Source organism: Helianthus annuus, chromosome 5 (genome assembly GCF_002127325.2).
Source record: "Helianthus annuus cultivar XRQ/B chromosome 5, HanXRQr2.0-SUNRISE, whole genome shotgun sequence".
Classification (NCBI taxonomy): domain Eukaryota; kingdom Viridiplantae; phylum Streptophyta; class Magnoliopsida; order Asterales; family Asteraceae; genus Helianthus; species Helianthus annuus.
Window position 1 is genome coordinate 100,687,865 of NC_035437.2, and position 27,740 is coordinate 100,715,604.

At 35.9% G+C, this 27,740-nt stretch overlaps 1 long non-coding RNA gene across 1 annotated transcript; it reads left to right on the forward strand.

Annotated features, from left to right (window-relative positions):
• Positions 1 to 9,860: 9,860 nt before the first annotated feature.
• Positions 9,861 to 11,250, forward strand: LOC118492050. Its single transcript, XR_004892499.1, has 3 exons — positions 9,861 to 9,984; positions 10,713 to 10,797; positions 10,885 to 11,250. It is a non-coding gene; the product is annotated as an uncharacterized LOC118492050 (long non-coding RNA).
• Positions 11,251 to 27,740: the final 16,490 nt, after the last annotated feature.

The window sequence follows — 27,740 nt, forward strand, 5'->3', positions numbered from 1 at the left end:
AACGAATTTATTCAGAGATAATTGTGAAAAAATTATAATTTTCTCTCAATTTTTTCAAGCAATCATCCCATTCAGCTGATAATCCATTAGCAAACTTTGATATCTTATCAGCTTCTGTTATTACTATTTGATTTTCCTTCAAATAGTCAATCAAACGATCAAAACGTTTCTCCAAATCATCCAATTTTTCATCTTTCTTACTCAGAAAACATTCGAAACGTTTACACCAAACCTCTTTGGGCAATTTCTGATAAGAACTACTAAGATATCCTCGATACCAATCATTCAACCTTTTAAGATCATTATTTTCCTGTTCATCAAACCTCATTGTCATTTTTCAAATAATCCCGACAAATCTTTGTTGTTCACAAAAGCAAAATCGGTACTGTCCAAATAAGCGAAATCAGTCGAGTCCAAATAAGCGAAACCTTGTAATGGACGATTAAGCGAAATCACTTATGTTCAAACAAGCGAAACTAGGGTTTGTCCGTATGAGTGAAACCCTGCAATGCACTTGAAGCGAAATCTCACTTAATGTGACACAAAAGCGGAACCTTGATGGACTTTGAAGCGAAACCTTTGATCTTAGGACACAAAAGCGGAACTACTATGTAATTTGAAGCGGAACTATTCAAGCGGAACTTCAAATTGTCACTTGAAGCGAAACTCCACTAGCGATACCACTAAAAATGGCACTTGAAGCGGAACCTTTCAAGCGGAACCTTGATGATTTTGGAGCGGAACCTATGAATTTCGTGACACAGAAGCGAAACCTTCTGAAAATTGACCGAATAAGCGGAATAATGATGTACAGAAAAGCGGAACTACGCTATGTCTGAATAAGCGGAACCACTTCGCACATCAATTTGGTCCAATTTTAGTCCGTATTTTGGTCCGAAACTTTCCAGGATTTGTTAATGTCCAATAACACACAGTCTGTGAAATTTTGATCCAATTTTGACCGTGAAAACTCCCTGAACTGATGAAAGAAGGTGTGGAAATCAGATTTTTTGAGCGAAAACGAGCTAAACGGTAAGAACTCTTCCACCTGAGCTCTGATACCACATGTAGGATCGTTAGACGACCTGTCGAGTCTATCAGAAGAGTGCTCAGACTGAATCAGAGGCGGAATTCATTGATTTAGTCTTTGTTTAGCTTGATTTCACACTTTAACGTCTCTTTTATTAATCTGTTAACAATTTACAAGCTCTGGAGACAAACTGGCAGGGCTTCTCCGTTACACCACACAACTGCTACCTGGTTCCGCTTATAAGACCACCTATATATAGGCATGGGGTTTCGCTTATATGGACATGTCCATATAAGCGAACCTACATGACAGATAAGCGGAACTATATGATGACATTCAAGCGGAACCTCTACCTATGACACATAAGCGGAACCATGTCTAAAACATGATTTCTCGATTTCTATGCATGATATAATCAGCCCTAACCTAAGACTCGAACTAAGATGTAGTCGACAGACAACTGCACCAACACCTGAGAATATTCTTTTTATGTTCGGGATTGAAAATTAATTTAAATAAGTCGGTGTTGTATGGAGTTGGGGTTGATAGTGAAGAGTTAAAGATTCAAGCCGAGGGTCTGGGTTGTAAAGCAGGTGAGATTCCTTTTGTTTATTTGGGAATAAAGGTGGGGGCTAATATGAATAGGATTGCAAATTGGGACCCGGTAGTGAACACTTTCAAACGAAGGTTGTCGACATGGAAAGCTAATACCTTATCTATCGGTGGCCGGGTTACGTTAATTAAATCGGTCCTTGATAGTTTGCCTACATATTATTTCTCTATGTTCAAAGCGCCAGTGAAAATAATTAATACGTTGGAAGGTCTTATAAGGCGCTTCCTATGGGGCGGTTCGGACGAGGTGAGGAAGATGAGTTGGGTGGCGTGGGAAATAGTCACAAAACCCATTCGGGAGGGTGGATTAGGGATAGCTCGGTTGGATGTGAATAATATGGCATTGCTTGGTAAATGGTTGTGGAGGTTCTATAATGAGCAACATGCGTTATGGAGGAGAGTTATAATGTCTATCCATGGTGCTAGCCGAAGTTGGGGAGTTGCGCCGGTTAATAACTCTATTACCGGTGTTTGGAAGAATTGTGTGACGCATTGGAATAAACTTAAAGTCCAAGGCGTCGGTTTTAATAGTATGATTCGGGGTCAACTTGGCAATGGGAAGCAAATTCGGTTTTGGTTAGACGTGTGGGTGTGCGATGAGCCGTTAAAAGACAAGTTTCCATCTTTGTTCATGCTTGAAAGGAATAAGTGGGCATTTGTTTGTGACAGATTGCGATTACAAAATAATGTATCGGGGCTGACTTGGGAATGGAGCCGAGCTCCTAATTCTGTGGAAGAGATCGACGCCAAACAGCAACTTGAGATGTTGATTCTTGATGTGTGGTTACAAGACATTCAAGATAGGTGGGTGTGGAGAGTTGGTGACGATCTTGGCTTCACCGTGGCATCGGTCAAGAAGTGGTTACGTGGAGCGGATAATAATAATACAGGACGCTTTGGTTTCACGTGGAGCAAGTGGGTCCCTATTAAATGTAATATTTTTATGTGGAGAGCGTTTTTGGATCGTCTTCCTACTAAGGTGGCTTTGATGAGACGTGGCATTTGGTTAGATAGTCAACATTGTAATTGGTGCTTGAGCAGTGAAGAATCTATTGAGCATCTCCTGACGGGTTGCGGGTTTGCAGCAGGTATCTGGCAAGGTATTTCGACATGGTGCAAGATTCCAGGTACGTTTTTGTTTCATGTCAATGATTTGGTGGAATGGCACGAGCATTGTGACACAACCAGGAATAAGAAGATGGTGCTTCATGGGATTATTATAATTGCTTGTTGGAGGATCTGGAAGGCGAGGAATGAATCCATATTTTCGAGTAAGGAGCCGAAGGTTGTGGACATGATCGCGGACATTAAGACCTTGGGTTTTTTGTGGTATAAACATAGGTTTAAAGGTGGTGTCGTTGATTGGGATAGATGGTGTTCTTTTGATGTGATGTAACATACCTTGTGGCTTTCGGCTTCCTTTTTCCGTCTTGGAAATAGGTGGCTGGTGTTTTTGATGTTTCGTTTAATGAAAGTTAAGTTTCAAAAAAAAAATTGATTGATTGATTGATCCCATGATTATTAATGTGAATTCTATTTGTGCGCTTTCTTTTCTCCTAGATTAGCGGTTTCAGTTTTCCTCGAAATCGCTTCGTAAACCCTGTTGACCTCCAAAAATCCCTTCTCGTTTCTTCTTAGGTTCACCACCGACCCAAGATCCAATCAGCCCACTTTATTTTTTTTTTTCTTTCAGCCCATAAATCCATCAATCAACCCACTTTAGTTTTTTGTTTATTATCATCCCACGATTGTTTATTATCAGCCCACGAGTTTATAACTTACAACACAGCCCATTTAGTAATAAGTCATATGAAACCCATACTAATTGGATTTTCATGTGATGTCGGACGTTGTTGACCAAATTCTCATATTCTAATTTATGTTTTCTAATTCACTTTAATAGATGAAATATATTGTATAAAAGTGGCATGGCATTTGACTTGTCGATCTTTATTGGTATCGTTTAAGTTTGTTTTCTAGCATATTCTCTAAACATATCGGTGCATTTATTGAATGACTAGAATACAATTAAGCGTGTATAAAAAAATTTAGTAAAGTTATTGTAAAAAAAAGTTTAGAAGCACGAGCATACCGTGCATAGGTACTAGAGCCACGTGACCTTGAAGCTTTCTTATATCTAAGTTACGGAATTAAAACTTTAGTGAGACCGATAATTTACAAATGATAACACCTATAAAAATCCTGATGTGAGAAGCCTAATTTTTTGTTTTGAATTATAGCCTAATGGAAATCTTTTGTTTTAAGAGTCTAGCACAATAATTTTAAATCAAAAAATCATTGAGAACTAAGAAATGAGAATATTGCCAATAATTATTAAATTAACATTAATTTTTTTTACCTCATATCATGCATTTATAATGTACACATGTCATGATTTAGTACAACACTTGTTTTGGTAGAACTCAGTGTACTTTGAATCTTTTTTAAATGTTTTGTAGGTATGGAACGATTACTAAGAACCACAATGGGCTTTGGAGATATTAGAAAAGACTAGAAAAATCTACAAGGTTGTTATTTTTTTTGTGATGAGCAAAAGTTGAACACGATTAAAACAACAGTTTATAACCAGTGACGAAGCTTGAAAATTTCCACCAGGGGATCGGAAGTCACCGGACCTAAAAATTCTATATAAGTAATTTTTTTATTAAAACCGGGGGGGGGGGGGGGGGGCGGAAACGAATATATCCTATACGAAACGAAACGTACATACATAACACTACCGAGCGAAAAGTTCGCCGCCCCCCTTGAAAGTTGCGCCCCTGTTTATGACAAATGGTTACGTAGAGATAACGAGCTAAATCGTTAAATTTAATGAAATGAAAACATATGCTAAGAAAATGGATGGCCAAAGTTCTTCGACCCAAATTATTTTTGAGCTAGAAATTAAGAAACTAGTAACATAGATTACTTTGGGATGCTCATGAATTAAGAAAAAAGGAAACGTGCATAGAATTCAGTTAATGGGCTGATTAATGAGTTGGGCTTGGACGGCCCAGAAAGAGAAAAGGAAGCAGATCACAAAATAAATTAAGTTTATTTTAATCCTAGGGTTTATTTATTTGGTTTTGATTTGTAAATTTATGCAAAACGATTATGAGATCCGATTTTTAAATTGTTTGTTTGTGTGTTTTCTTGGTCTCAAATTAAGATTTTTTTTTCAGATATATATTAGATTGTTAATAAAATGGGTCACTATGTTAATTTTTCTAACGGTTTAAGTTTGTCTATGAATTTTAATTCATTATAGAATCACAAAATTAGTTAAAAAGTCTGAATGGCGTGAGTGTTTAATTGTAAAAGTTCCTTTTAGCATCGCAACCTGCACACTAAGCTCATAAAGACTCAAGCATAGAGCAACGAGTTGGCTATAATCAACAAATTGTGTTTGGTTATACATTAGATGAAGTTGACATGAGAATGACTCGATATCTGGTATTGATAGAGATCTTTTAATTAAGGGATCATTGCACCATAATTGCTAATGATTGTAAGCCGAATCAAATAAAAAAATTACCTTGGTATTGGAGCTAGTTTTCAAAATCCCAATTTTCCTTGTAATTCAATTAACGTTTTTTATTTATTATTACAAATCAAAATTGTATTCATAATTTGTCTTATTAGTTTTTATTTTATTTTATTTTTATTAACCCTAAGTTGAAGTCAAAATCCTTTATTTTAAAACGATCATGTCTGCACTTAATCATTTAACTAGGTCCAGGCTTGAGAAAGTTTTTTATATTATAATTTTATGAGTAACATTGTATTTAAAATAATATAATAAGTTATCTACAAAAGAATTTAAAGTTTTGATATAATTAAACATGGGTTTTTGAACATGTTGCACAATATTAAAATTGTAGCAATGATTTATGATTAAAAAAAAAAAGACAAATGATAATGTTTAAAATATTTCGACCAACAAATAAACACACAATATTGAATATAAAAAACAATGTTATGCGAAGATGATTTTGATAAACACGATTTTATGAAATATTAAAGGTTCTGCTCTATTGCAAGCAAAAGCTTTCATTGGCTCGTTAACCATTTGAAAATACTCATCTTGCCCCATGGAACTTCCCCAGATTTTATCAAATCATTCCAACCGACAACATTACACCAGTAGCAAACAACAATTAAAAAATTTAGATATGAAAATAAAAAAAAACAAATGTAGAATATTATAAATACATTATAAACCTTGTAGTTTCGAAAAGCCCTTCTTCTATAGATATTTTCAATTCTCATTCAGATCCACCAATCATCTTTATAATTATTTTGGAATTATTGTATAAACCAACGAATATTCCGATGTGTTCAGGTAGCCACTACAAAATAAGAACAAATTGTTAGTAATATTAGAATGTAAACTGTTGAAAAGTTAATAAAAACATAACGATAAATATTAATGCAATAAAGTCATTTACTAAGATATCGACTATACGACTTTCAAAAATATGATACTTTGAATCATTAGGAAGTCAACGAAGTTGTATGGGTCATAGGTATCTTCAAGATCAATGACATATGAAGTTGATTTCCTCAATAATATTTCACAATCATCTTTGTTAAAAAATTTAGTTTAAAAAAAAAGTCTTGCTTTGCATTTGGAAACTGAGAGTATCACGAAAGACCAACTTAGGTTCATACGCAAAATTACTCCAGCCATATGTGAAACAAAAGAAATTGCCACACTTATTTTTTTTAAAAAAATTGAAAATTTGGTGTGATATAAATCTTTATTAATGTTTACACACTTATTTGTTTTTAATTTATTAAATTACTTATGAGATTAGATACATGAAATCATTTATACAATAATTTATCATTTAATATTTCATTAAAATGGGTTACGGAATTCATAAAAAAATACGTACTACACAATAATTAGTGACATAAATAACGCCCCCTAAAAAAGAGTACTTAAAAAATATTTTATATAAACAAGCAATTTGTATTATTAAAATAAGGTTATTCATAGATACTAAAGATGATAAATATCAAGAAATCATGTCAAAAAACAGAAACAAAGAACTTAATTGGTTGCCTTGATTATGAATTTTGAATAATTTCATTTCAAGTTAATGATTTGAAATTCAAATTGTCGAAAATTACTCTACCTTCCAAATTATATTTATTTTTTTGAATGTAATTATTGCTTTATTATTTAAATATTTTTTTTAGAGTTGGTTATGGCTAGCGGGTGGGGTTAGTGTAAAAACTAGAGTGGTTTTGTGAGAAGTGTAAGAAGTGTTTTAAGCTCTTAGATCTGTAGTTAATGGTTGAGATCAAGAAGGGCTTAGAATGTAAATTATGTTTTATTTTTTTGACTAATTTGGCTAGATCAGGGTAATAGTGTCTTTTTGTATTGTATTTTTAAATAAAGAATCTGCCATCAACTTTAATGCACATGCAAGTTCCACCCATCTTTTTTGAACGTCAATAACTTTTTATACATAACGTTTTTTAAAAATAAATTACAGCATAATAACGAGTTTTTTTATCTTTAATATGAGTACCATGTTGTTATATTTATATAAATAAAAAAAATTTATATATAGCATGATATGAAGCCTACTGGAATGCAGGTTTAAAACACCATACGAAGAACATATACTGGAATGCAGGTGTAAAACACCATGAATGCAGGTCTATATGTATGTTTAAAACACCATGCGAATAACATATGAAGAACACATACCGGACTGCAGGTTTAAAACACCATACGAAGAAACATATGAAAAACACATACTGGATTTAGGGATATTAGAGTTGTATGCGATGCTAGTCTAATCTGTTGACCTTAAAATCTTTCCTACATAACATAAAAGTTTAATTATGTAAGATACAATGTATAATTCTTAGAAAAGTAATGATAATTTATGTAAACCAGTATGCTAACAACAACTTATTTGAGTTCCAGTTAACCAACTTTACATGTGCCGTACATATAACAGGCTTCTTTTCAATATTCAAGCGAGTAGATATGTAGCCATATTTTTTCATGTCATACAACTCCATTTCTATCACATGTCCACTACAAAGTAAAGTTTAAGTGATACTATACGTAATAATTTAATACGGTGGAAATGTAATAAAAGAATATACGGAAACAATTGGTGTTTATGTTAAAGAAATGCTGACTTACGTAAAATATTTTAGAAATAATCTAAATACATGTTTTTCAGCTGCTCTTTCGCCCCGTATTATTCTTCCAACTACATCTACAAGTAAACTATATATTTTGATTAACAATTTGGTTTAAATTTTGAATCTATTATATAGTCATATTGCTTAATTAGTGTGTAATCGATTGTATAGGAATAAAAAAAAGTGTAATTGTGAAATTGATTAAAAAAAATCGATCACTATCTAAATTTCAAAGATACAAATGAATTATATCATAATAAAAAAAATCATATAGAGAAAAGTTGTAAACAAAAATTAAAAATAGAAATTATTGTAATTGTAAACGAAAATTAAAAAACGAAATTATTGTAAAAACTAGCGACTTTTAAATTTGAAAAAAAAAAAATTAAGTATGTAATTACTTTTTAAAATAATGCCTCGTTATTTTCCCGTCAAAAACCAAATCTAAAGGCTCTAAAAACATGATATTTGTCCTATATTTATTTTTATTTATTATATGTAATAGATAACAGATATGTAGAACGCTAATTCCATTCATACTAGGATTTGTGAGTCAATATATATTCATATTTTAATCTTTTATCTGTGACACCTAACTAAACGTCAAAATGAAAAGCCATGAATGTATATGTCCCATCTATTAAGGCCTCAAATCTATATATGATAAAATTAAAAGTGAATGAACAGTTATGAATTTTTTTTATATTTAATAATATCTTATATTCATTTATTAGACTATGGGGTATGGGGCGAGGGTTGGGGCTTGGGTTGGGTACAAATGCCCAAGTCACCACCCCGGGTGGGCTTGGGTTTCGGTGTGGCCTCTTGGGCGGGAGTTTCATCCGTGGCCGGCTCTCATTGGCTGGGTTGGCTAGGCCATAGCGGCTAGGTTTAAATTTAAAAAAAAAACGTTTGGCTGAATAATACCTTATATTCATTTATTAGACTATAGGGTATGGGGCGAGGGTTGGGGTGTGGGTTGGGTACAAATGCCCAAGTCACCACCCCGGGTGGGCTTGGGTTTCGGTGTGGCCTCTTGGGCGGGAGTTTCATCCATGGCCGGCTCTCATTGGCTGGGTTGACTACGCCATAGCGGCTAGGTTTAAATTTTAAAAAATAACCGTTTGGCCAAGCAAAACGGTTCACCCAAGTCACTATAAAACCCCCCAACCCCACCGCCTGTCCACATCGGTACCCCAAACCTTCACTCTACCTACCCGAACCCGCTACCCACACTTGATACCGGTACAACGCGATGAAGGGCCGCCAACCCGGTGAGACCCGTTACTGGCCGGAAGCTTTCGCTAGCTACCGGCACAACGTGGGGAACGACCGGCACAATTTAAACGCGTGCCAACACAAGTGGTGCGAGCTACGACCGAAGCTCGACCGTTTTAAAGCCTACTACGATAGCGTACCGGGCGGTGATATAAGTCACGAAGACCGGGTGCCGGTGGCCAACATCCAGTTACGGGGCAAGGAACGGAAGCCGTTTGACAAGCTCGCACTGTTCAAAATCTACCTAACGCTTTAGGTTTTTTTTTTATATTTTGTAATCCTTTTTTTAGAATTTGGTAATTTTTAGGAACTTTTAATAATAATTTTAGGTTTTTTTTTAATTCCGTGTGTATTTTTTTATTTTAGGTTTTTTTTTAAATTTTTATAAAACTGGCCAACCCACGCGGGCTAGCCACGCCCCGCCATACCGACCCAACACGTCACTTACCAGCGGGGGGCTCGAAGTCCACGTGTCAACCCATGCCTCAAACCCCCGCCCCACCATACCCCACGGTCGAAAACACCAATGCCTTTCGCGCAACGCGCGTCATTTACAAACACTAGTTATTTCTATAATTCTTAAAACAGAAATCGCAATCCGTCTTCTAAACCGATTATTCCACCTTCAATTTTACCCGTAAATCAGAATATGCACCACAGTGTCTGCCTTGATCCCAAACGACCAACTGAACATGGGCGAAGCTTTTAAGAGGCCACCCCCCCCCCCCCCCTTGCTTGGTAGTGTAAATTTACGCTTCTTGAGTCTGGCCCTTGTTTTGCCTAAAAATCTCGCCCCCTGATTTTCTTGAGTCCCCCCTCCCCCATATATGTTCAAACTTCGCCACTTGCAACTGAAAGCTACCATTGTCGTTGCCCACCCACCATTCAACAAGGTTTTATTGCTATCTTTAATGTGTGTCATCTCGTGATTGTTAGATGTTGTTTGTTATTTAAATGTTGAAAACTTCAATGTTATAAGATCTTTTTGCAATAACAATAGATGTTAATAAAATTTAGTTTGGATTTTTTAACAAGAGTGATTATTCACATGATTGCAAACTAATACACTCTGGTTAGAAGGGCGGCCATAACACCAAAATAGCTAGCGAATACATAATTCAGAGCTAAAATACTTAAATGAAGCGGATTTTGGTGTGTGACCGAACCGGACAAAAGAAATTTGGCGACCTAATCTAGTAAATTAATTATCTTGATACATATTCAATAATCGGAACACTGTGAAACTGGTGAAAAAGTCTTGGTTTGCCAACCTTAATTTCCATAATGATTGTGACTTAAACTTATAAATTCCTTCATATAAGGCTACTCGGTGTGGGGGACGTCAAGGCCCATCCTGGACCGGCGCCGCCACTCAACACCATTTCCATGGGTGTGCGATCGTCGTGACCGTCTTCCCGAAGACTTTGAGGCCTGACCACATAAAACAAAAATGAGCCGTTGACAACGGCTAGATTTAAAAAAAATATTTTTTCCCACTTTATAAATATATACCCCTGATTCCACCATATTTTTATAAAGTTTTAGGATGTCTTCTTCTTTATTGTGGTGTTCGTCATCGTCGTGTGAGGGCGATTTATTTTTTGCGAACGCCGTAATGCAGGCGGCATAGATGATCATGGAGGAAGAGGAAGAAACGTCGTCACAACCGCGAACTAGGACAACCGCCTTAAACCGAGACCGAGAAGGTTATCTTTATTTTTTGGTGAAAATAATATATTTTTTTAGTGTTAATAATGTATTTAATTTATTTATTTTTCGGTGTTAATATTTAGATGGCCATGATAGTTTAGTGGCCGATTATTTTGCCAACGAACCTGTGTACACGGCCGTAATGTTTAAACGTCGGTTCCAAATGAGTTGTCGATTGTTCTTACGTATAACAGACGACTTGGCATAGTCTGATCCGTTTTTCACACTTCGATACGACGCTAGGGGCCATAGGGGATTCACCACTTTACAGAAATGTACGCATTCTCCCTACGTAACGAGTACACACATCAAAACTTTCAAGCAGACTTCGTGGAATACATTTGGAATAACGCACAAAACGAACCCATTGACGACATGCCGGATGAAGACTAGTAGTTTTTTTAATTTCTTTTAAGTTTAGGTTGTTTTTTTAATGTAATGTAGGAATTAATATTTATTTTAGAGGTTAAATTAATTTTAGTTATATATATATATATATTTCATATTTAATTTGTCAAAATAAAAAAATAAATAAATAAGTGGTGGAGACCCATCCTCCATTTCCATTGGTCCATCCTTGGAGGGACATCCTCTTTGGATGTTGACGTGGCGCTGAGGTGGATGGACATCCTCCAAGGACTTGCCTCCTCCCACACCGAGTACTCTAAAATTTCTGGTATTGTTTGTTATTTATGGTGTGGAGATAACCATCACTAGTGCTCTAGTGGTGGCCACGGGTATTTAAGTTCAATCTATGGTGGGTGCGGGTGAGTTTTTTCCTCCAGGTCTCAAGTTTGTCTAAAGTTTGAGTCTGGATGATAGAGGTTTCTCATTGAAGGGTTTAAATTGGGAATCTATTGTGCGACAGAATTCTCTAACACAGACCCGATTAAAACAAGTATGCTAAATCTCCTGACATTCACGAATAATTCACTCTTTTAAAAAAATATGGTGGGGAGATGCAAAAAATCGAATAGAATGGCTGGATGCATATGGAAAGGTCACTTGCCGTGGCCAATAAAAAGGTGGGCCCTCCACACAAGTTGGAATTGAGTCCACTTAAAACTAATTGACAGACTTGACAAGTCGAAGGTCGTTAGGTGAAAAGTTGCTAAACACGTTTTGGTTATTCACACGATTGACCCTACCCCTGTCATTTTTGCCTCTCTTTTCATTCAAATACCAACAATAATATTTGAGCGTTGATATTTTTGGAAATTCTTTGACGATGTTATAATCTTAAAGTTTTATTGAGTAGCAATGCATTGATTTTCTTAAAATCTTACAGATGTATATACTCTTAGTCTCTTATATAAAATCTTACTAGTTTAAGATCCTATGTATTATACGAACTGTATAAGAAAATATTTCTTATAATCTATTGATTTGGTAAATTACACATAAATGTAGATGTTAGGGCCCTCGTAGGGCAAAAGTGAAAGTGCACTAATTTTAACGTTATTTTACTAATTTCGTAAAAATAACGTTAAAAAAAAGGGGACGGTTAATCATGAATCATGTGGTGGCGTTGATAGCCGAAGGACAAGGGGGTACATGCAGTAATCGGCCTTTGCTGAGTGTTATGTGCCTTATGTCCAAGGCTTGATGCAAAACTACTATGGAGCCAGGGGTCTCGAGTCCCACTGGAAGCAGCCTCTCTATTCCTATGAGGGTAGACGTAAGGATGTCTACGTCTTACCCTCCACAGACCCTGCCTTAGCTTTGTTATTGGTGGGATTTACTGAGTATGATGATGATGATGATGACACATAGATGTAGATGTTACGATACTCACAATTGGTTCTTATGTTACGATTATTAACATATTTTTACACCCGCTACTCTTTAACATGAAGTTGCTTCTAATTAACAAATAAATACGAAAAAATTCACAAGTCGTTTTATTATATTTTACTTTATATAATATATAATATAATTCATTTTATTTAAAAAAGCGAAATGATGCATTAAATATGAGAAAAAAATTAAAATACAATATAAAAGTTTTTTTTGTTCTCTTTATTATTTCTTTTATATGCGGGACTTGAAGTCTTGAATCTAAGATCTTCAAATCTAAGTGTACTTAAAGGCTTTTGCGTTTGTCAATAGGTCACCAACCTCATTGGTAAGTAATAAACATATAAGTAATCTATAAATCTCTAACATTTCTTTGTACACCACGTTTGTTGTCTTATTTGTAACATTTTTCATCTTTGTTTAATGTTAGTAACTTGACTTTACGTCTTGATTTTATTCTTGATAGTGTCACATACAACTGCTATGAGCAAAAAACGATTCTTTTAAGTACAATCCAACCTTTAATAGTGAATGTGTTTGACTTCTATTAATAATCATTTGCTAAACATCAAATTGTTGTTTATTTATAAGATATGCAAACATTTTAAATATGGAAATGATGTTCTGTTATCATTTAAGATTTCATTATAAAAAAATAACGATACACAAAAGGTAATAATTATTGTATTAATTTATTTAAAAAAGACAATTTAAACTATATAGAATGCGTAAAATATATATTATAATTTTTACACGTCTGTTTATATTAGTTACATTACAGATTATAATTTAAAATGTCCTCATTCTATTTATTAAGTGTATTTATTAAGATATGTGATTTGCAATCACATTCAAAAGAAAACGATATGCACAAATAGGAAACTTTAATTATTTTAAAATTTGTGAGAAATGATGTGACAACTGTCAAAAATCCAGGTATCCGTACAATTAATTATTATTGATTAGTGCTTAATGACTGTGCTGAATTACAACTGATGACTTAAACTGCTTTCTGATTACTGTATCATACTTACATGTGCATCACATTTCATACTGTCACATCGTCTTTACGTACAAATTCTTAGTGACATAAATGATGCACAAATCACAGCTAGCACAGTTAGCGGATAACTTAGAAAAATGCTGACTATGTTCAGTACATAGACAAACAGTGTTTTGAGACCCAGTATGGGCCAGAGACAAGGTACTACTCTAGTATAGTGTGTAGGAAAGTGAGGATCACAAAACTGCTTCACTAAGTGATAGTTTAAGTGCTGGTAAGTGCCTAAAATCCACTAAAAGTGCTGAATTCAGCATATTTCAGCAAAATTTAGCATTTTAACAAGTTTGTAATATGCAAAAACATGACTAAATGACCCCGAATGCTTTCCTAAGTGTCGGGAATTAAAAGTGTCACAAAAGGATACATAAAGGTCACTAAACGGAATAGTTTGACACTTTAATGAACCGGTATCTAACTGAACAACCGGACACTACCCTAAACACCAAAATTACACTAGAAGCATTGTTTTATTATTTCTAAGCTAGTCATGATCCCCGAACACCCTAACACACTATATAACACATAATACACTTAAACACTAACTAATACACTTAGAATCCTAACTAATCATCTAACTTACCATTAAAAACCAACTAAATACCCCCCCCCCCCCCCGCCTAAGTGGACGGTCACCTATGTGACCCCACCATAATCTTCCATTGATCTTGCTTGATTTGGTAGAAGATTTGGACATGTACTTAGGGAACACATAAACCATTGGGTAATGGCATTAGATGGTTATAAGAGGACATGAAACTCATCATTCTCATACCACACTACACACCACAACTCTCTCCCTCTCCTCCCTTCTTTTTCTCGGCCGAACCCCAACCACACCACCATCATCATCATTTGTTCATTCCAAGTTGTCCTCAAGGTGTAAGGAGCCATACAATGAAGTTTGGTGGTCTTGGATCTTGAAGGACCTCTCCCGATTGCTTTTATCCATCACATTTGTCATCTACAACATCAAGTGTTCATTCCTAGCCTTGTGCTAGTAGTAAGGCCCTCACAACCCTTTGTTACTTCATATTTGATGGTTAATAGATGTTGTACATTGTTAATCTTGTTGAACACTAAAAGACAAAATCAGAAATCTCTAACATAAGCTATTTAACATATGAATACTTGTTGATTAGTGGTGATTTGTTTCTTGGTGATTGATGATTTATGTTAGTGATGTTAGACATCATAAGAAAGCTACTAGATTGTGATTAAACACATGATCTAGTAAGTTAAGGTGGTGATCTTGTGAAAGACCAAGATCATCATGCTTATTGTTTTCATGAACTTGAAAAATGAAAATGATTTTTGTGAATGATGTAGTATATAACATGATTACTAGACATAAACTGTAATGATTTCAAAAATAGTTCTTCCAAAGAAACCAAGTTAAATCACAAAAATTACAAGAACATTGTTTTTAGGGATGGCAATCAAACCCGAACCCGATGGGTAAACCCGAAACCCGACACATTTGGGACGGGTTTGGGGTCGGTTAATCGGGCTTGGGACGGGTTTGGGAATAGTTTTTATTTTTTTCGCGGGTTTAGGACGGGTTTGGGATTTAGTAATATACCCGTTTACCCAACCCAATTACCCGATAAAGTGTACCCGTTTACCCGATTGTATACCGATATAATTTCTTTTATATTATTAATATGTATATATATGATACATCCCTTTTTTTACACATATAGGTATTCTATTCCGTATACATTGTAGTTATTTGATATATATTTTTATAATAACAATACAAAATGTAATCGGTTAGTAGTTACCTGATAGATATCCAATGAGTTTTGAGATGAGTATACCCAACGAGTAATCTTTTTAAATTAACGGGTTTACCCGAAACCCGCGGGTATACCCGATACCCGATGGGTATTTACCCGCTAGAAACCTGACGGGTTTTGGGACGGGTTTGGGACAAGCTTATCTAATCGGGTTTGGGTTTGGGATTACCTAAACCCGTCCCAAACCCGACCCATTGCCATCCCTAATTGTTTTTAAAGAAAACCAATCATGTTTCAAGTGTTGAAATAAGTATAAGAATACATTGTTTACAAGAAAAATTCAAGAGAATGATTTTTGGAAAAATCATCTAGTAAGTTGTAAACACTTAAATCTTTCAAGAATGAGATTTTCAAAGAAATAAACACACTTTAAAGGGTAACTAAGTCTACTAAACACACTACCAAGTTACTACAAGTTTTTATGAAAACTCAAGTTCATGATCATTATGTAGATAGCTTGTTTTAGCACATAGTAAGTGTAGATTGATTGTTGATTGTTTATGATGATTTTTGAAAAGAAAATGATATGCTTTAATAGCATGGACACCTCCATTTTTAGGGGAAACTATGGCAAAATTTTCTAAAAATACAAACACTTAGAAAAATATTTTCTAAACAAATATTTACAACTGAGTTTTAACTATGGTTTTCAATATAAACTTTGCCATAGATTTTGTTACAAAAATACAAGTATTGGAGGTTGGTTTTTGTAAATAAAAATAAGTAAGTGTGTATTTGAAGGATATATATTTAGAAGACACATTGTGTGTGATTATTTGTATACTTTGTATATAAGTTATATTATTCTAGGATTTAAAGTAATATAACTTAACAAAATATCAAGAACTTACAATCCAAAATAATACCAAAAGTCACAAGGAATAAATATATAAGTTACAAGCTTAATATTGTGAAACCGAACGCAAGAACATAACTTACAAATATTCCGGAAGATACCGTTATAAATAAATTTTTTTGGTAAATATTATTTTGGATACAAGAAATGAAAATATGATTTTTGTAAATACTACAAAAGTAATATTGTATTTTCGACAAAGAGAAAATATATTATTTTTGGAAGTAAGAATATATTTTCTTGAATATTTGGAAAATCTATGATTTTAGGGAAAAATATATATTTTCTTGAAATACATTATTTTTGGACAAAATAAGTTTATATATATTTTCTAAAGTGAGACTTGAAAATATATTTTGGATCTACGAATACAAGAATGCAAATATACATGTATGAGATACCCCCACCATTAAGAAGGAAATATGAAAATAAATAGTTGAGAAGTATAGTTACAGAAATATTGTTTAACAAGTTATTCCAAAAAAATTAAATATAATTTAAAGTTAAAAAAATTATTATTTTAACAAGAAATTATAACTTGGAATAATATTAGAGACATAAAAGAAACGTGACTCAAAAATGTAAATACTAAGGCAAGGCAAGGCACGACCCGTTCGTCTAACAGACCCTAGTACATTATAGGGAGTCGTGTTTGCTGAGGAGACTTGAGTTACGAGCACAGAAGACGTAAAACCGTGAGTTCATGTTCCCCTTTTCTTTTAACTGTTTTCAGTTTTATAACTTCGGGGGTGAAATACATGATACAATTGTTTACAAACGTTTTATACATGGTATGATTAGCTAAGGAGGGTTACTGCTTGATCATGTGAAAGGTGGGTATAACACTTAAGGCCATTAATCTTCGTCGTAGGACCGAGGGACATGAGTGATAGATCTATTTGGGTGTAGCGAGCCCACACCCATGAGGACCAGGGTGGCCCATGTGGTGACTATGTCCACATACAAATGCCGTGGCAAAATTCCGCTAGTTTTGAGTTTTCCTGCACCATTTTCACACATACCATTGGCATTGCAAACCATTGGTGATCTGTTTTTCCTTATTGCAACATACCAGGGACATACATACATACAGACATACTTTAACGGTTTATTCATACACGAACACATGAACTCGCTCAACTTTTGTTGATGTTTTCAAATTACATGTATTTCAGGGAACTAAGTGGATCTGGCAGGTGTTTGCATGTTTTCAAGTTGCGTCATGAATAAAGGATGTCATCCGTGGTCGTAGGGTTTAGGAGATGTATCCTATTCCTGGACGGGATACATGTTTCTAAACCCGGTTTTATTTAAGTTCTTTTGTCGAGTCTTTGTGAACTCATTAAAACATGTTGTGGTTTGTAATCTTGAATTTGGTGTCAACGTTTCGGACAAGTATGTTATGTTGTTTTTTAAATTTAATATATGGATGAACATCTTATGGTTTTTATCATATAGCGTTGTTATGATTGAATGCTATGGTATTAAGAAAGTCACACCAATAATCACGCTTCCGCAAAAGTCAGGGTGTGACAAATGAAGAGTAAAAAAAATCTTGTATTTTCCCTCCTAAATCAAAACAATAAGAAGTATAATTATATCACGTGACAATTAATGGCTTAAGTGACTGTAAAGTGGCCAAACTTGGTTTTTATTTATTGTAACGTATAGATTTTGACAATATATTCTTCAGATTTTGATATGATATAAACTAGTTTTTGTATATCGCGCGTTGCAGCGAAACCGAGCAAATGATAATGTAAAACAAATGTTATTTGAAAATAAAGCATGTTGTTTAGAAAGTCAAACCATTAGAACGATTTAGTTTATCATCGTACCATTTTATAATACTAAATAAATACTTTATTTTGAGTATAACTTCGTTTTTAACAAAACTTATAACAGATGTCAAGGAAAGAAACTAAGCACAACTACGTACTTAAGTTTTTAGAAAAAAGTTATAAACGTAAATTATTAAATAAGTATCAAATTAATCGATAAATTAATATATGTTCAAAAAAAGAAAAAAACAATTATTAAAAAAAGGTAAAGAAAATATATGTTTAAAAAAAAAAGAAAAGTATGTTATTAAAAGTAAATATAATAATAAACTAGTATAATATATAAATAATAAAATAATAAAAAACTATATTATTATAAAAATAAATTTACTATCGTAAACAATATGATACGGGCCAGGCCCACTCAACAGCAGATCTGGGCTGTCAAGGCAGGCCCAAGCGTGAGACCAGAAAGCCAGCCCGACTTGAGGAATGATCCAGAATGCAACATGTTTTATTTTTGTTTTGCACGTTTAAATTGTTTAGCATTGCATTGAACTGTTTCAGCATGTTTTTAGAATATTCCATTTGCATGATAGGTTAGTGGATGCATGTAGAGGTAGTGGCATGGAATAAGGGACATGGGTGTTTAACTTCCACGTCTCCTGCATATTTAATTAGGATTTTGCATGAAGAAATACAACGGAAAATTGCCCCAAATTATCTTCTCTTTATGCTTTTCTTTGGAGCTTGATCCACTCTACGGATTACTTATCAACTGGTGCTTTCATTAGCAAACTTCGCCTCCATCATGCCGCCTCGCAAAGACTCCACTTCCACCGACGATGTGCCACCCACCATCAACGAATTATTGCAGCAATTAATTAACTCCACAGCCGCCGCCGCCGCCCAACAAAATGCCCACTTCCAAACCCTTATCGAAGAAACCCGCACCCTCCACACCAAATTTGATCTCCAGGCTAACGTTCTCACAACCCTATCTGAAAAGACCACCACCGACTCCCCTTCCGGTTTCAAATTCAAAAAACCCACCGACCCACCTCTGTAACGCCCTGTGTTTTGTACTTTCTATTTATAGCTTGTCTTACTCGTGTTGCTAATTTTGGAAGCTTTGTATCATTGTACTCGTTCCTTCTAGTACTCGTTGTAAACTCGAGATTTTGATCATGAATGAAAACTTGCATTTCCTTGTTACATACTATACATACACCATAATACGATTAATCATGAGATCATTTGATACTTCTTTGTGATACTTACAAACATATGTTGAACTTGTAAATATGTGACATATACTTGTCACTTACAAACATGTTACATACTTGTACATTACACTTTTTACCTAGTTAAATCATGTTTTATTTCATATTTCACCTTGTTACAAGTTAGGGGAAACATTGTTGCATATTATTACACAACTTAACTAACAAAATTAATCATTATAATGTTTTAAAAAAATAAAAAAATAAAGAAATATGGCAGCCCAAATTCAGCAAAATTCAGCCCCATATAGTTGGGTTTTGTGGGCTAGTTTCAAGGTGTAACCCCTTCTTAACACTTCCAAAGCCCAACCCATTGAAACCCTAATCCTTCCCCCTATAAATACCACTTATAACCAGCCTCCCTACCACTTTTGCAACACTAAAAACTCTCAAAACATCCTCCAAACCGTAGCTGAAAGCAAAGGTTCGAGTAGATTGACACCCCTTCACGAAAATGAGCATAACTCACTCAATTCTTATCCGATTCACTCGATTCTTTTTCCTACTTGCTTGTATAATCATGGGGTTCGATTCCTAGACTTCTCCTTGGAGAAATCAGACCTGGAAATGCCCCGAAATAGTCCATAAACTTTCTGTTTGTTTTTATGTTCATCAAAAACTTGTTTAAACCTATGCAACTTGTGTCCAACACATCTCATACCTATGTCCTAATGCTTACAACTTATCCCATGGTTGGTTAAGCTTAAAAACAAGGTTGAGACATCTAAATCAGAGGTTAAAACCTCATAAACTTTCTGTTTTTAATTAGGGTTTTACCCACAAGTAATGTTCAAGTGTGAAACTTGTTGAATGTGTGATGGTTGGATTAGCTTGGGCTATCCTTCATAAGAATCCACTCATTACTTGATGTTTTGCTATAGATTAGTTGTTGTTAATACCTTGATACTTGTATGTTCATGACCCTCCTTGTTGTTTATAACAACAAGTGTAGTGGTGAACAATAGAGGTGCCTAAATGGAAGCTTGTTCTTCCTACCTCATGTATGTATTCTATGACACAAAGAGGTACCTAAATGGAGACATTAATCTCCTACCTCATGCTTGAATCATAAGACTTGTAAACTATATAATATCTAAGTTATTCTATATGTATACATCTAAGTAACTAAGACTTGATGATGACTTAATAGTTATTTGTTAAGTGGACGTTACATCATCTATGACCATGCCCTTGTTATGACTCTAATGGATCTTAGAATCCATGAAATCATACCAACTCTTTTGAGTTTCAATAGTGTCAAGAACAAGAGTTATGCGTACAAGATGATTATTTTCACCTATGTTACTTTCTATATATTAAAAACTCCGAATCTATAATCTTCCGTTATACGCCAAACTCACACACCTACGTTTCCTTGTGTAGAAGGACAAGGTGCTCCGAACTAATTCATCTACAAACTTGCTCTCGGAATTTCAAGTCACCACTTGTAAACCGTGAGTATACTCGTACTTTTCCCCTTTTACTTTTACCACTTTTGGGGTGTAACATGTTTACCTATTGAAACTTACACATGAACTTTTGTCTAAACACACGAACATTCCTATAACAATGCTTGTATATGTGATGGCTTGATACTTTAAATTTGGGTGATTCTTATGTGTTGAACTTATCATTAACTTCGTACGAGCCAAACCTTGACATATGTAGCGCTATAGGATTGACGACCCGCCTCTACTGAAACTTTGGTTATGTCATGAGCAAGTTGCGTTTTCTTGGTTTGATATGTTATACACATGCCTTATTTAATGTTTATCTTGAATCGCATGCTTGCTATGAGGAATTGTTCACACTTTTATCTTATGCTATGTATGTACCAAACTTGTATACTCGCCTTTGCTTTTGCATTGAATTATTTTAAACATGTTACAGGTTGATGAGGACGATGCTAAGAAAAGAAATAGCGTTGATGCCTAGATACACATATAGACGTTAGGGTTTAATATGTTGTATCAAATTTTGTTATGTTATCATGTTGTTTCGTTAAACTTGTTGTATTTGAATTTCTTGTAATGTTGACTATTTGAAGTTATGAAATGAAATGAAATTTGGATTTTCTAAATATTGTCACAAATAGCGTTATGACGTCTCTAGCAATCTTCACACTTCGTCTCATCCCGATGTTTCCGCCATTGGTTGGGGTGTGACAACCTCCCTCCTCGTCTAATAACCACCCACGAACACCCAAGATTACTCTTCCGTTTTTTGATGGCTCGAATCCGTTAGGATGGATCTTTCAAGCGGAAAAATTTTTCACTTACTACAAAATTCCGGATGATGAGCGTGTGTCATTAGCGGTTTTTTATTTCATTGGTGATGCTCTCGCTTGGTATCAAAACCTAGCAAACAACGAGATCCTCCCTTCGTGGACCCCGTTCAAACGCGAGGTCGAGCGCCGTTTTGGACCTTCTGCCTTTGAAGACCACGAAGCGACCTTGTTTAAGCTCACCCAAACATCGACTGTTACGGCTTATCTTACTGAATTCGAACGAAACAGTAACCGTGTCACCGGATTGAACCAACAAGCCCTTCGTAGTTGTTTTATTTCGGGCCTTAAACCGGAAATCCGAAACGAACTCACCGTCCTTCGACCCTCAACCTTATACGACGCCATTGGTTTAGCTAAAACTGTTGAAGACAAAGTGGCCCACCCAACTAAAGCCAAATTCTCCTACCCCAATCGTCCATCTTTTTCCACTTCAAATCCTTCCTCATCAGTAGCCACCACACCTTCAACTAACACTCCTAATATCACTCAACCACTTTTACCCAATCCACCTAAACCTAACACTACCCTACCATTTACGAGGCTTTCTGCTGAAGCTCTCCAACAACGAAAAAAAGATGGTTTGTGTTTTAAATGCCCTGAAAAAATTTTTCCGGGTCACAAATGTTCCCCACCACAATTTTTGTTGATTGTGGACAACGACGATCGCGACGACATCCTAGACGTAAACTCCGACACCCAAACTATAACACAGCTCGATCCAACACCACCTCAGATGCTTTCGTTATCCGACGCGGCATATTTCGGTTTTTCCTCACCTCACACGTTGCGAGCAAGAGGCTATATCAATGGTCAACCGGTTACAATTCTAATCGATTGTGGAAGCACACATAATATTATCAAACCTAGTATCGCTTCCCTCCTACAACTGCCAATTAACGCGATTCCCAAGTTCGAAGTTATGGTCGGCAACAGAGAGTTTATTCAATGCAACGGTTTTTGTCCAGAGATTAATATTCAGGTCCAAAAGGCAAGTTTTCAGATTCCATTTTATGTTTTACCAGTTGAAGGCACTGATATCGTATTGGGTATTACATGGCTTGCTTCCCTTGGTCGCCTCTCTGCCGATTTTTCCATTCCGGAAATATCGTTCACCAAGGATGGTATAACTCATACTATCCATGGCGAATTACTGGGTCGACCGTGTTCACCAAGCTCGTTATCGACTTTATTACGCCACAATTCCATTGCTTCCCTTCACACACTGACCTTTGAACCCACCCATCCTCACACCATCAAGCCTACTGTTGTACCCCCCCATGCAAACCCTACCATCGCTAAATTGTTACAACACTTTAACAACTTGTTTGATGAACCTCATAACCTACCACCAAACCGATTCCATGACCATCACATTCCGCTAGTTAACGAATCCCAACCCGTTAATGTCAAACCTTACCGTTATCCCCACTACCAAAAACGGGTTATGTCACAGCTTATATCCGAAATGCTCCAAAACGGAATTATTCGGCCAAGCCAAAGTCCGTTCTCCTCTCCGGTTTTATTGGTTAAAAAAAGGATGGAAGTTGGCGTTTTTGTGTCGATTATAGAGCTCTTAATGCCGCTACAGTACGTGACCGTTTTCCAATTCCGACCATTGACGAGCTTCTAGATGAACTTCATGGTGCAACAATTTTCTCAAAAATTGATCTACGCTCCGGTTATCATCAAATCCGTGTTGCAAAGGAAGATATCCACAAAACCGCTTTCCGCATGATGGATGGCCACTATGAATTCCTCGTGATGCCGTTTGGTCTTTCCAATGCACCATCAACCTTTCAATCTGCAATGAACGATTTATTTCGTACGGTACTTCGCAAGTTTGTTTTGGTTTTTTTTGATGACATTTTGATCTACAGTGGCAATAAGGAGGAGCATTACCATCATCTTCAGTTTGTTTTTGAAACTCTTCAAACGAACCACTTTCATGCAAAGGCATCTAAATGTGTTTTTGGTGTGCAAGAGATTTCCTTTTTAGGCCACATAATCTCATGCAACGGCGTCGCACCGGAACCCGATAAAATACATGCTATTCAACAGTGGCCATCACCATCATCTTTCACCACACTCCGCGCTTTTCTGCGATTAACCGGTTATTACCGACGCTTTGTACAAGGTTATGCAAATATTGCAACACCTTTAACCGACATTTTGAAGCAAAAGGAGTTTTCTTGGAGCCCCGAAGCACAAATTGCCTTCACTTCATTAAAAGCCCACATGCAACACTTGGTGACCTTAGCCTTACCCAATTTTACCAAACCCTTCGATGTCACAACTGACGCGTCGGGTCATGCCGTCTGTGCCGTACTTTCCCAAGATCATAAACCAATTTCTTTTTTTAGCAAGAAATTATGCACCACCATGCAGGGTCAATCCACATACACCAAAGAACTATACGCCATCACTGAAGCTGTTAAAAAATGGCGCCAATACCTACTAGGCCGTCGATTTCGTATATACACTAATCATCATAGCCTCAAACACATCCTCACCCAAACGATTCAAACACCGGAGCAACAAAAGTGGGTTACCAAACTTATGGGTTATGATTTTGAAATCCATTTTAAACCGGGCAAAGAAAATAGTGTGGCTGATGCGTTAAGTCGCGTTGACATTCCTACCATGTTGGCGATATCATACCTGAAAGCAACTTGGTTGGATGAATTACGTGTTTATTTTCGCAACGATGCTAATGGTCGTAACTTCTTTGAAGGCATACAAAAAGATCCGCTCGGGTTTCCTCACCATCTCGTTCGGGATGGCCTGGTCTATGTGCATGGAAAAGTGTATATTCCACCAATCACCGACCTTCGTCAACGTCTTTTACAAGAGTTTCATTCGTCTTTCTTAGGTGGCCATGCAGGAATTAATGCTACAATCAAGCGACTTTCAGGTTCGTTCACTTGGCTTGGCTTAAAAAATGACGTTTCCTCGTTTATTAAAAGCTGTGAAATATGTCAATCAATCAAGACTCCGAACCATAAACCATATGCTTTACTTCAGCCTCTTCCGACACCGGAATATCCGTGGCATGATATTTCCATGGATTTTATTACAAATTTGCCTCCTTCAAAAGGGAAAACGGCAATATGGGTGATTGTTGATCGGTTGTCGAAATTCGCACATTTTATTCCGCTGGCAACGGGCTACACATCGGTGTCTCTAGCCTCCATTTTTATGCGGGAAATTTATCGCTTACATGGGTTACCAAAGTCAATTGTATCGGATCGAGATCGGGTGTTTATCAGTGGGTTTTGGAAGGAATTGTTTAAGCAAATGGGAACTAAGTTACTTCACTCAAGTGCTTACCACCCGCAAACGGATGGGCAAACCGAGGTCGTCAATCGATGCCTCGAAATGTATCTTAGAGCCTTTGTTTTTAATGAACCCAAGAAGTGGGAGCGTTATCTATATTTGGCAGAATTTTCTTATAACACCGCACACCACTCGTCGATCAACATGTCTCCTTTTCGAGCTCTATAAGGAAGAGACGTTGCCTCAATCCATGAGTATACACCAGGTACAACCCGAACATCGTCAATTGATTCATCATTGGCTGAACACCAACGTCTTATTAGCAAGCTCAAACAAGCCATTGAAGTCGCAAAACAGAAAATGATAAAAAACGCAAATAAGAAACGCGTGGATAAAGAATTTGCAATCGGTGATTTTGTTTATTTACGTTTACAAAGTTATCGTCAAAAGTCGGTTGAACATCGCTCCACCCAGAAGTTATCACGACGATTTTATGGACCGTATAAAGTTTTGGAGCGCATTGGTAAGGTCGCTTACAAGCTCGAACTACCGCCATCTTCACGAATCCATCCAGTCTTCCATGTCTCGCTTTTGAAGCCAAGTTATGGAACCGGGGCAGCTAACAAAGGTGATCTAGCTAAGTTTTATCCGAATGTGGAACTCGCGCATTTACCAGAGACAATTCTAGACGCTCGTTTGGATAGCGAAGGGAAGACACAACTTTTGGTTCAATGGGAAAACAAGCCGTTAGAAGAAGCTACGTGGGAAGATAAGACGACGCTTGAAGAACAGTTTCCTAATTTCACAGCCATTGAGGACAATGATGAATTTTGAGGGGAGGGAGATGATACGGGCCAGGCCCAGCCCACTCAACAGCAGATCTGGGCTGTCAAGGTAGGCCCAAGCGTGAGACCAGAAAGCCAGCCCGACTTGAGGAATGATCCAGAATGCAACATGTTTTATTTTTGTTTTGCACGTTTAAATTGTTTAGCATTGCATTGAACTGTTTCAGCATGTTTTTAGAATATTCCATTTGCATGATAGGTTAGTGGATGCATGTAGAGGTAGTGGCATGGAATAAGGGACATGGGTGTTTAACTTCCACGTCTCCTGCATATTTAACTAGGATTTTGCATGAAGAAATACAACGGAAAATTACCCCAAATTATCTTCTCTTTATGCTTTTCTTTGGAGCTTGATCCACTCTACGTATTACTTATCACAATATCTAATATATATAATGTGGAATGTAAAGCTACAAATGAGTTAACCTTGCCAATATAGTATAAATGGTAAAAATAAAACTTATAGTGGCTGTTAATTATATTACGCATGCTTAGCTACATATTCCTAAAATGATAAAATATAGACGGGTTTAATTAGTTTTCATGGCCGATTTTAATTTTTTAACCTTACCGAATTGTTTAACTATTCAAATCGAAATGTATGGATTTCAATCTTGTAAAACTGAGTGACTTGCTTTAATATATTCTGATTGTTTTAACTGTTATGGATTTAATATCCCCACTTTGCATGCCCATACACATCCAACACTATTTATGTTCTATTTAACAAATTAGATAAATTAAGATAGATTTAGTTTTATAAACTAATGCAAGTTGATTTTCAAGTATATATAAATGTGGTGATATTCTATTGTCAACTTGCTCCATTTCTTTTTTTTCTTTTTTGAGATGTGTGAAGTAAGTTTAAAGTATCGTTAATTAAATATTAGTTAATTAACCAATTATATTAATGATCTTAAATAAAATATTGATATCGCTGTTGTCTCCTTATCTACGGCAGGGATCGTGGTTATATATTTTAATAACTTGGCACCACAAACAGCTCAATTACCGTTTAGCAACGTTTTTGTTTCTATTTTATTGATGCATTTTTCAGAAAACAAAAAAAGTCGGTAAAGGTCCATAGTAGTTGCTTACATCGTTACAGGTTGAGAAGACACTACTATTGAAAAAAAAAATTGGCCAAAAGAGCTCAAACGTTTATGATCGCCGTCGCAAAAGTAACGACAGAGGCGGACATAGTCGCAAAAGAAACAGTTGCAGGTTCAGTCGTTAAACTTGAGACGACTCGCTGAATTTGGTTACAAAGTGAGTGCAAGTCAATCGCTAAAAGGGGTTAACTAAAAGATCACCGAAGACGGTCATAAAATAGCACTGACTACAGTTTTAAAGATAGCAAAAGGTGGTTTTTATAGCAGAGATTTTTTTTTATAGTTTTTTAGAAAAACAAGTCGGCAATGCCCGTTCAAAATGTTAACCTAGGAAAGGTGTGACAACTCGAGTTTTTGACTTTCACTTTCGCATTTAATGCGCGTTGACTTTGACTTTGACTGCTTAGTTGTTGGATTGTGGACTTGAATTATACGAGTTGTGTGTTAATGAAAATATATATACATTTTGATTGTTTGATCGTGCATAGTTGTTTGCTACATTGTGAAACTTGTAAACTAGTTAGCATGAAACACATTACATTACACAAGCAACCTTCGAAGGATGTCCACGAAACATGGTGCATGAATCGAAGGATGACGAAACACATCCTTCGATCCAGAAGATCATCCTTCGGATTGATAAGTCTCGAAACATATCATTCGGGCCATGAAGGAATCCTTCGACATCTTTCGGCCCAGTCTTTCTATGGGCTTGGCCCATAACTGTGATAAGTATTTAGACGTGAATGCATGTAGTTGGCAGTCATTTTTTTTACAAACCCTAGACGGCCATCTCTCCCTCTCTCGCTCTTTCGTTCAAACCGGACGGCAAAGCAACCGGAGACC